Below are 8611 nucleotides of genomic sequence, written 5' to 3'. Positions count from 1 at the left end.
CGACTCATTGTAACCCTAGCCACCGTAATATTAAATTGAGCACCTTTGTTCGGCTGAAACCTTCGAGATCTACTTGCCCTCTACTTTCTACGAAACCTTAAGTCTACAATACGTAGGCATTGACGAGTTAATCCCTCGTAAATTGGTGCCATCTGTGGGGATTGGAGGTCGCAAGGTTCCGATCTCGATGGCATCGTCAACATCATCATCGGAAGCGAGCAACGCGATAGAAGGAGGTAAATTAATCCAACCTGATCTCGTCGATTTTGTTCCTCACCCTCCCGCCCGTTTACATGCATATGCCAATCTAGAGGAGTCAATGGAGATGACGTTCGGGAGCTTCCGTTTCCTCATCGGGAAAGAGGGATCGTACCATTTTTCGGCACCGATTTTTTTGGGACCATTGGCGGCCGAGCCTGATTACTCGGGATCATCGACGTCATCCATTGAGTCAGGCAACGAAGAAGTTTCGCCGCCACGCTTCACCAAGCTCGCTTGATAGCGGAAAACTTGCCGATCTGTTCGGTGAGATGACTTTCGGGTCGGTCATGGAAACCGATCTATCTCAAGATAGAGACTCGGGAAGCTTCATCAACTTCGACTTCACCAATACAACAACCTCCACTGCTAGCAGGGAGGTCTTCGCCGATCTATACGACGGTGTCACCTATCCCTAGTTTGATGAAAACACAAATACAACATACCATTAGATTTGCGTAATCACGGGATCATGCCGTGAAGCTGGCGAAGAATCTAAGGCTTTTGACGATCTAGGCAACACCTATGTCGATCATGCAGATCTCACAAGGGGAACATGAAATAAGTACGTGGGAGCTCAACCAAGAGAAAAGGTGCAGCTACCGCAAGATGAGTGGGACACGACAAGAGCCATAAACGAGACAGAAACAATGACTAAACAAGCCTGGTTCAAAATCTTGACATGTCCTTCATGTCGATAGATACAAGAGGGCATATCATCCCGAAAACGCCAGAGGCAGGATACATGGCAACACACGCATATCTGATGGCAACTAGACCACCTCAAGGCGACCCTCGAGCATCGTTGTATCAAATGTCCATGGAAGGAATCGACGTCATGGGTGCAGCAATAGCAGGAAGAGAGATAGTACAACAACCCGCAAATTCTCCACGCCGGAATAGTCCAAGATAAAATAGTTCTCGACGTACAGTGGCGGTAGCTCGAGATATCCCAAGAGAAGGTGACGCGAGAAACACCACAGCTCAGGCTCGAGTCGATACAACACGAGAGGAAAGAGGTCGGGAGAATAGAACCCGAGAAAATCGTCAAACAACAGAGGACAGTGAGGAAGATTTGTGTGGACACCCTTGCTTTACCCGAATGGTTCACAAGACTCAAGTACCCAACAGCTTTAAATTACCCGACAACTATAAAAAGTTCGATGGGCTGCAGGACCCAGAGGATTGGTTGGTCAATTATCTGGAAACAGTGAAATTGATGGGTGGCACACGAGCAACAACTATGCAAAGCATCCAATTTCACCTCAGTGGAGCCGCAAGATCTTGGATGAGAAAATTGCCTGAAGGATCCATAGATAGCTGGGAAAACTTCAAGAACTTGTTCGTGCAAAATTTCAGGTCCACCTGCAAGAAACCAGCATCAATAGAGCAGTTAAGGACGTGCACGCAGAAATCAAGCGAATCGATGAGGGCATACATCCAGCGGTAGAGTCTCATAAAAAATTTGGCTGAGTACGTGTCTGATGAAAGAGAAATCGATGCATTCGACCTTATCAAAGAGCTGGGAAGATCTAATCCAAGAACAGTAGCAGAGCTCATGGAAACAACGAATAGGTGGGCTGATGGTGAAGATGCCGTCCATAATAAACGGCATCGCTCACCCGAAGAAGATCGCAACAGAATAGCAACCAGCACAGGAGACGTTTCCGTAGCTTTGCGGAATACGACAGTCCCAAGCAAGTACCGGATGGCTTCCGCATCAATAATAGTAGCAACCATCGTGATGATTATCGCAGGAGAAATGAGCAACAAAGAGACAATAGAGATGCACCAATCTCTAGCAGGCAAAATAGTCGACCCAGGTTTCCACGACCATACAATGTGTCACCCGAAGAACTTTTGAATGGACCATGCCAGATGCACTTTTACGTCGACTCCGACGGGAGAAGACAATCGGGTCACCTTCCGAAAAGATTGTCGAACATTTGAAGCTTTGCGCAGGGCGACAGAGAACACGCATCCAGAGACAATCAGAGGGGGATATATGCAAGGACCAAGGAGTGAGGTGCACATACCATTTCCACCACCACCTGAAATCACCAGTGCAAACCAACATCAATTGCAAATTGCTGGTCCCTCAAACACCAATGATGAATTCACACCTACAAGGGGAGCAGTGTCGATGATCCAGAAAGGCAGATCATCGAATAGATCGCAGAAGCTGATCACGCGGCAAGTGAACATGGTAGTATTGGCACCCCCGCCAACCATTGAGTACTTAAATTGGTCAGGTCAACTGATAGGGTTCACCATGGAGGATCACCCGCCCCAAGTGTCGCGGCCAGGACACTCAGCAATGGTGTTACCAGCAGTTATTGAAGGATACGATGTCTCTCGCATATTCATCGACGAAGGGAGCAGCATAAATCTTATTTATGTGGATACATTAAGGAAGATGAACATCTCATTGGCTAACTTGGCGCCAACAGACACACGCTTTCATGGCATTACACCCGAGTTTGGAACAAAAGAAAACTTCAGGAAAGAAAAGCTCGAGTTTGAGGTTATAGATTGGCCGTCGCAATACCACACCCCCTTGGGAGGACCCGCATATGCCATATTCATGGCAGTGTCACACTATACATATCTGTTGTGGAGGATCCCTGGACCTATGGGTCCAATAACGGTTAAGGGAAGCTTTGCCCTGTCCGATAAGTGCGACAGAGATTTTCACAAACTTTCCGAGTCATTCGGAATGCAAGCTGAGTATGAGGCAACTAAGTTGACCACCAATCACGATGTGCTGCCAGATGGAGGTAGATCCTTGCAAGAGTAAGCTTTTGACACCTCCAAGGACTCCAAGGAAGTGCAGATCCACCCGAAGGATCCCAAAAAGATGACATACATCGCAACAAACTTGGATAATGCATAGGAAAGCGCGCTCATCGAGTTCCTCAGTGAGCGCTGGCAAATCTTTGCATGGTGTGTAGCTGATATGCCAGGAGTACGCAGGGAACTTGCCGAGCACACACTTAATCTGGATCCAAGAGCTTGACCGATTCAACAACCTTTGCACTATTTTTATGAGCCAAACCGCAAAGCCATGTTGTCTGAAATTCATCGACTTGAAGAAGCTGGTTTCATCAAGGAAATAAAGACTGAGGCCACTTGGGTCGCCAACGCAGTGCTGGTCCCAAAGAAAACCACTGAAGTCCTTCGCATGTGCGTCGATTTCACGTGTCTCAATAAACATTGCCCGAAGGATCACTTCCCCTCCCAAGGATCGACCAAATCATCGACTCCACAGCAGGTTGCGAGCGTCTTTCATTCCTGGATGCATATTCTGGTTACAACCAGATTCTACTGAAAGAAGAGGATGAAGTCAAAACAACTTTCATAACCCTTACGGCGTGTTTTGCTATAGAACAATGCCCTTTGGGTTAAAGAACGCTGGAGCAACATATCAGAGGATGATGCATAAGTGCCTAGCCACACAGATTGGCAAAAACATCCAAGTATACATCGATGACGTTGTCATCACAACAAAACAAGGTTTGTCTCTCAGTGATGATCTTCAGGAAACATTTGATAGTCTCGACAAGTTCCGCATCAAACTGAACCCGACAAAATGTTCCTTGGCGTTCCTGTGGAAGAACTCCTCAGATACTTGGTGTCAGCCAGAGGAATTGAGGCAAAAGCAGAGGAAATACAAACTATCCAGGCGATGAGGAAACCAACCAAGCTCAAGGAGATATAACAGTTAACGGGGCGAGTCGCAGCTCTGAGAAGATTCAACGCAAGGTTGGGAGAAAAAGCGTTGCCCTTTTACACGCTTATAAAGCAAGGAGAAAAGTTTGAGTCAAACGAAGAAGCAGACAAAGCATTTGAGCACCTGAAGCGCACTATTTCGACACCACCAGTATTGGTGGTGCCATGAGAAAAAGAACCCTTCCTGTTGTACATCGCGGCCACGCCACTGGTGGTCAGCACAGTTCTCGTAGTAGAGCGGGAAGAGGAAGGAAAAATTCATTGAGTTCAACGTCCAGTGTACTTCCTTAGCAAAGTCTTGTCCCCATCCAAGTAGCGCTACCCGCATTATCAAAAGCTAGCGTATGGAGTCTTCATGTCAGCAAGAAAGCTAAGGCATTACTTTTCGGCACACCCGATAGTAGTGGTTAACGAAGCGCCCCTCTCTAACATTTTTAACAATCCAGAAGCTACAAGACGTGTCTCCCTTTGGGGAATAGAAATTTCCCTCGGGACATCACATATGAAAGAATAAAAGCAATCAAGTCGCAAATTCTGCCGGACTTTGTCGCAGAGTGGATGGAAATCCAGAACACAGGACCGCCGGATTTATCGATTACTTGGCACATGAATTTCGACGGGTCCAAGAGAACGGAAGGAGCAGGAGCAGGCGTGATACTTGTCTCCCCGCAAACTAACAAGATGAAGTATATACTGCAGATGACCTTTGCTAACGCGTCAAATAACAAAGCAGAATATGAAGCTCTTCTCCATGGGATGAAGATGGCAAAAGCATGCGGCGCTACATGCCTAAAGATCTTCGGCAACTTTCAGTTGGTAGTTCAGCAGGTGATGAACAAGTGCGACGCAGTCAACGACAGCATGATAGCATACATGGATGCATATAATGAACTCGAGAAAACCTTTGATGTATGCGAAGTAAATCATGTGAGTAGACTTAGCAATGATGAAGCCGATGTTTTGGCAAACATTAGGTCACAATGTCTGCCCATACCACTAGGAGTGTTTTGGGAAGAAATCTGTTTGAGGTCAACCAAGCCGAAGAAATTGGTAGTACAGAAGCAGTTGAAGAAAAAAGATAAACCCAAGAAAGCCTCGGGGGCTGCAACAGCCCCAGAACCGCCGATTTCGGATGAAGAGGAAGAGCCAGAGGAGGTGACGATGATACAAAATCCCATGGATGCAAACGTATCTAGCATATATCACGAGGAAGGAAATACCCGAAGATCCAGTGGAAGCACGAAGAGTTATCTGGCGATCTAAAGCATTCATAGTGGTTAAATGAGAACTATATAAACAAAGTATATCGGGTGTCCTGCAGATGTGTATTACACCCGAAGAAGGATGTATCATACTCAAGGACATACACGAAGGGATATGCGGCCACCATGCAAGCAGTCGAGCAATTGTAGCCAAAGCTTTTTGAGCTGGTATTTACTTGTTGTCAGCTATAGAAGATACGAAGGAGATCGTGTGCACCTGGGAAGCTTGCCATAGATTTGCGTCGAAACCTCATTCTCTAGTAGCAAAGTTAATGCCAATACCTTTGCCATGGCCTTTTGCCCAATGGGGACTCGATATGGTAGGAAAATTGCATAAGTCGTGGCCAGGGGGATACATTTATTTACTCGTGGCAGTCGATAAATTTACCAAGTGGATTGAAGCAAAACCAGTCACAACAGCAGATGCAGTAGCAACAATAAATTTCATCAAGGGCATAGTTTTTTGATTTGGCGTCCCCAACAGCATAGTAATGGATAACGGCAGTAACTTCACCTCTCGAGAATTCAAGGATTATTACAAAGGCGTGGGCATTAAGTTGAAGTTTGCGTCCGTAGCACATCCTCAAACCAATGGACAAGTTGAAAAGCAAACGGCCTCATATGCAATGGCATCAAGAAGCGTCTACTACTTGCACCACTCGAAAAATCAAGGCACGCTTGGGTCGACGAGTTACCCTCTGTGTTATGGAGCTTGTGAAAAACACCAAACGCATCAACTCTAGAAACTCCTTTCTTTTTAGTCCATGGTACCGAAGCCGCACTCACAATAGAAATAGAACACAATTCTCCCAGAGTCGTGGAATATGACGAGGAGGCCTCACAAAAGGCACTTGAAGACGACGTTGATGCAGTTGATTAAGCCAGAAACGTGGTGTTATCAAGAGTAAGCACATATCAACAGAACCTCAAGAATTACCACAACCGTCGGTTGCAACCCAGGTCTTTTGAAGTCGGGGATTTAGTTCGACTCAAGCAAGATGGCCATGAAAAGCTGGAATCACCATGGGTATGGCCATACATTGTCACAGAAGTTATCCCAGGAGGAGCATATCGGCTAAAAGATAAGAAAACAGGCAAAGACAAAGGGAACCCGTGGAATGCTACGCGTAGGAGGAAGTGTGACGCCCCGGAACCGGTATCCTGAGGATTCCAGTGATCCCGCCGAAATCCGCACGATATCGATTCAGAGACGCCCTCCGACACGACGTGCGCGAAGAATCACACACGTGATGCCAGAGAAATTAACACGAGCGGTAACATTACAACATGATTACAATAGAGCCCACAAGAAACATATATTACAACAACGACTCCAATGAGTCAAGGTACAAATATACAATACAAAGATCCAAATCATACAGAAGATCGAATACGTCCAAGTACGGACAAGATACAAATTGGACTAAGAGTCCTGAAGATAACCAGTGGCGTCCATAACCCTGCCCAGGCCAAGCCGGAAGGGTAACCTTGCTAACGTCGTCATCTTGTACCTATCAAAGTTGGGCCATCGGTTGCCGACAAAAGGGAGGAAACAGAAGAGAAAGAGAAAAGGCGAGAGTAAGTACCAAGGAACGAACTCCGGCACGTACTTAGCGAGACTAGAAATGGCTATGCTCGCCGGGCGAGTATATATATATATCGCCTGGGGCTATAAGGTAGGTTTAGCGGCAGCAAAACTATAACCAATAGAGACACACTACAACATCCGTCTACTCAGATAAGATAAGAGAGCGCATAAGGTAACGAGATAAAATACTACACAAACATAACCTGACCAAATACACATATCCCCTTCAACAAAGCGAAGAGGCAATGTAAAAGGCACTCAACGGTGGACAAGTTTTATTAGGTATCGGTTGTAGTAATGCTATATTACTACACAGGTTATTATCAGATTATTAACAACAAGTATAAGGTGTAAGTTGTTCTATGATCAAGCTATACAATTCCAAGTCGTCCATAACCGCAGACACGGCTTATCGATAAGATGTACACCCTGCAGGAGTTGCCCAAATGTAACCATACGCATGCTCGACCCACTTACGACAGGTGGATGTCTCACAACAAGACCGTTCCCAGTTCAACAAGAAAGTCTAGGGGGGCCACCCGACTAAGCTACCCGTGACGAAGTTCGGCCGTACTCCGAGACGGACTCAGGGTTTGCGTCGGCGGCTAGGCGTGCAAACCACACGCTTCGCTAAACGTCCCGCAAGGTACAATACGGAATATAAACACCCGAAGGCAACATGAAGTAAACACCCGAAGGCAACAGTATATAAACATGCATGCGCCAAATAAAACCAAGGTTGTGGCCCCCTTTTCAACTGACTTGAGAAAAGGTAATGGGTGAGGGGGTCCCAATAATCGTCCCCACGCATGGGTAGAGCGCTCAATCTCGGAACAGATAACAAGAACTCGGGTCCTAGGGGATATTAGCGAGTCAAAGTTCCGATGCTTTCGCAAAGGGGCTCACAGATGCCTCTGCTTACAATTTTAGTTATTAACAATTAAGTAAAGCATGTGTGTCTCCAACAACTGATATAGCATGTGATAACCTCCCAACAACCCCACATATCCCGATAACAGATCGAGATAAACAACAGAACCTAAATACGCCTACGACTCGCAAGGCTCAAACATCAAGCAACGGCTATGGGTAAGGAATGATACATATAGGATTATTATGGTAAACAAGTGGAATAGGACACGTGACTCGATAAAGAATCGCAACATAAGGATAGCAGTGCGAGGGAGAGCAAATATAAAATAGGTGAAGAAGGAGGGCTCGCCTGTGAAAAGCTGCAGAAGAACTTGTCGGAGAACTCGTCGTATCTCACATCAACACTTCGTGATCATATCCGGGAAGAAGCAAATGCTGGAACAAATAACGGATGCAAACTTACTACTACGGAAGAAGAATCGGCATGATCATGATATGATATGCATGTCATGGAAGATATGGTGCGATGCAACTTATCCATATTAATCGGAGTCGGAACCCCGGACACGCAATTTATGGTTGAAGTTGCATTTCTACCGGCAAATTTAAGTGTTGATTAGCATGGCATATCATGGCATCGGTGCACTACTTCAATATTAAACGGAGCGGGGAAACCTTAGGTGGATATCCGAAATACTCCGCATATATGTTAGGTATACATGCACAACTATCAACGCGCGTCATGATGCGAGATGCAAACAGATGAATGGATGGCATATTCATGTTCCTCTCATTTTTCTGATCAATTTTTATGTAGAAAACATTTTATTTCGAGTTACCAATTAGAAGTTATTAACAAATTAAGTTTTAGTTATTTAAAATAGATAAACAGGTTTTATTT

This window comes from Lolium rigidum, chromosome 1, assembly GCF_022539505.1.
Source record: "Lolium rigidum isolate FL_2022 chromosome 1, APGP_CSIRO_Lrig_0.1, whole genome shotgun sequence".
In the NCBI taxonomy this organism is placed as follows: domain Eukaryota; kingdom Viridiplantae; phylum Streptophyta; class Magnoliopsida; order Poales; family Poaceae; genus Lolium; species Lolium rigidum.
This window is presented reverse-complemented; position numbering follows the sequence as displayed.